This window comes from Drosophila melanogaster, chromosome 3L, assembly GCF_000001215.4.
Source record: "Drosophila melanogaster chromosome 3L".
Lineage (NCBI taxonomy): Eukaryota > Metazoa > Arthropoda > Insecta > Diptera > Drosophilidae > Drosophila > Drosophila melanogaster.
The window spans coordinates 393256-396623 of NT_037436.4; the positions used below are offsets into that span (position 1 = coordinate 393256).

A 3368-nucleotide genomic window follows, 5' to 3' on the forward strand; every position below is an offset into this window, starting at 1 on the left:
AATATTGAGAAAGTATATTGAATAATGGCTTGCGCCAAATAAAATACTTTATAATTCAGACATATCTAAGTCATCAATTTTAGTAAAGACGTTCATAAGTTCGTTCTATCTAGTTCTTCGTTCAGCAATTGCATTACAATTGATGTCCACTATAAATTGTAACCATAAAACTTCGTTGTATAAGGAACAATGAACATGTCTGCCATATCTGCCCATTCCACCAACCTGACCTGTTCCCACAAAACATTTATGATTATTTCCATTGCATTATTTCCATTCTCATTCTCATAGTCATTTCCCCAGATGGCGGAAACGGAGGACTTAGAAGAGGAAGGGCTGACAACTTAGTTAAATAAGGCGCCACCTGTCAAGTGATTTTCAATAAAATAAATTCGTGATTACACGACAATATCGAAACGAAAAATCCAAGAGATCAGCACAACAATAACAAAAGACTCCCACGGGGAATGCTGCTGCCCGTTTGGCCTCCAGTCCTCCCCCACTCCCAACTCCCCAGTTCTACCTTCCTGGCCCATCACACACGACTTGGACTTCAGGTTGCGAATCCTTGGCACACACTCACATCCCCAAGCAAACGGAGCCTCCACTTCTGAATCGCAGTCGTGCAGGGTCAACGTCAATACTGAATGTTGTCGCCGTTCCAACTGTCCGTCCAACGGAGCGTCCGTCTGTCGTTGAGTCCGTCCGTCTGTCTGTCTCGGTGTCTTGGCTTGTTTACAGTGTGCAAAAATCATTTAGACAAGTTGACAAAAGCTCGTTTGGAACGTGAGTAACATGAGTTGGACCCGAGACTGGAGATTCGAACTGGGGACTCGAGACCTGAGACTGCTGCCTTGGCTGCCTTCGGAATTGGTTCTGCCCGTCCGCCGGTTGCCGTTTTCTGCGGTTATTTGGGCTTTTGGAGCTTCTCAAGTATCTGAGGTCTTAATTCTAAACATGGCAAATGTGCCTAGAGCGTGCTGCTCAGCTGCTGCTTTGTTTCTTTGCTTCTATAATACTTTGGCCTGCGGCGGCGAATAAAATAAAATGAGGCCTTGCCCCAGCCGACTGACCTTTGGCTGTAATGAAAATGCTATCCCAGTTAAGAATGTTGTGAATGTGCCAGCCTATACTGGGCTTAATGGTGGGTGTGATAACAATGATTGCAGAAGAGTCTTGAGTTGGGGAACTGAAATGAGATGAAAATATTGTATATGGTCAAAAAATCACGTAACCTGCAAAAAAGAACACGAAACATTTGATCCATCTACCATGGATAGCAATCAGACAAATATAACTATAATAAATATATATAAACATATTTTGCTTCGTACTTGTTTGTTTCACTTGAACCCAACACGAAGTAAGATTTAATGACCCGACCGCGAAGAAAGTGCAAAACTCATAAAAAAAAAGTGCGAGTCACGAATTTGCCATGTAATTGCCTTATATAAGACCTCGTACATATATGACCATGTACCTGTCAGGATATCGACAGAGGCTTCAAGTCGGGAATATGTGCTAAAAAGTACACAAAACTTGAGCCGGAGATGGAGGTGGAGCACACTTGCCGTCGTCCTGCGGCACGTGATGTGCATAAGAGAATGAGCCAGGATGCCAGGATACGCCGAGCATTTTCGTCAGGATTACAATTCTCACTCTTGGTAGAAATCCCCTGGAATGAGTATTGATTTTTTCGGGCGAAAGTTTAATGAAACTTCTAGTGATTCTAACTTGTAAAGTTTAAAGTAGAAACTATGCATCGATTGATTTATACCCTTGGCTTGACAGGTTTATCAGCCGATCGGGGAATGTGGCAAAGACCTTCTGGGTCTGGGGCGGATCGTATCGGATCCGTTTGATTGATTCGCTGAAAGTGCGACGAATGGAAATTACGAAAATCCAAGCAAAACAAACAAATAAATCGAGGCGAGCGATCCACACTGATCCACCGATCCACCGATCCAAACGGTTTTGAGGGGTACGTGTTCGTCATATTAAAGGCCAGCTTTAACTGAGGGTTGGGCTTGGGATTACACTCGGAAAAACGTTAGAAATATATAGAAAATAGAAATAGAAATATATCAATACCAATTGAGATTTTGGATTCCTTAATTGAATAATATTAGCAAGTGAAAAAGAGAAGGGATTTGGGAACATTGAGAAGTACCTCAAAGTCTATAAATATTGAAGCATGCTTGAATTAAAGATAGTTTTTAAAAGTGCATGTATGACTATAGCTTAAACCTACAAATTGTTGTGAACGCAGGTTTGTTTTTCGATGCCTCTCTTATTTTGGCAGTTGCTGCCGTGCATTTAAATAGCACACCTGCTGAAGACCCTGGGACTCCACCAATTTCGTAGAATTTGTCGATATTTATGAGCCTCTGTTGCCGACCTGTGATTTCTTGGATTTGCATAACTGGGTCTCGGTACATCCCGTACATGCTTAATTTCTCCAAAATGAAAAAAAAAAAAAAATGGCCACAAATGAAACAACTTTCGACGCCCCCGATTTTGGAGAAAGAGCAGAGGGGCCAAATCCATCTTGGTCACTTTTAGGGGATGATATCCGCCGGCGGAAGTGGCAAAGTCGAAAGGGAAGCCGACTTGGAGATGGAGTTTCTTTGATATTGATTTTTCCGGGACGCACTCTCATCTGGAAGACGTGACTGGAATGGTCAGTTCCCCTTCGCTTTTCCTACCCAACTGGGACTTCATCTTGAGTCTGCACTGTATGCAAAAGTCGCACCTGGAACGTGTGAACAGTTTTTAGCAATTAACTGACAACTGATGATGGCAAGCCCAGGAAGAGGAGGCTGTCCCCCACCCCTTCCTCCCGTTTCCAGTAGCATGCGGCAAGCGGCATGCGGCACGCGGCGTCATGCAGTCTGGCCTGGCTGAAAAGGATGGAAGGGGACTGGAGCGGCGTGCCCCAAACATTCATCCTAATTGGCGTTCAATCTCCGGCTGCCTTCGATTTGCATGCACACGCGATGTCCGCTGGCCAAACTCGAACCGAAACTACCAGTCAAAGTGGATGCGGCAGTCGGTAGCCACGTTCTCACATTCCAATTTGGACCAGCTATTATGGCACAGTGGGAGCGATGGTTGCATTCAACGGCGAAGATTTCACATTTGAAATAGCTATTACAATCAATTTTGTCTTGTGCAACCAACAATAGTTTTTTTTGGCCAAAGTTTCATTTTGTAACTAGATCAGATCAAATATTACGTCTTTAAAATAATATTTCGCGCAGTGTAGGATATAGTTCCACAGTTGCGGCTCAACCCATGTGTTTGCTCAACTAATTAACATTTTTAATGGCGAATCCTTGTAAGCAAACCTTGGATGTGTCTGGAATCGG

The 3368-nt window shown here is 43.5% G+C and overlaps 1 long non-coding RNA gene across 1 annotated transcript; it reads left to right on the forward strand.

Annotated features, from left to right (window-relative positions):
• Positions 1-338: 338 nt before the first annotated feature.
• Positions 339-1044, forward strand: lncRNA:CR43969 (long non-coding RNA:CR43969). Its single transcript, NR_073903.1, has one exon. It is a non-coding gene; the product is annotated as a long non-coding RNA:CR43969 (long non-coding RNA).
• The last annotated feature ends 2324 nt before the right edge of the window (positions 1045-3368 follow it).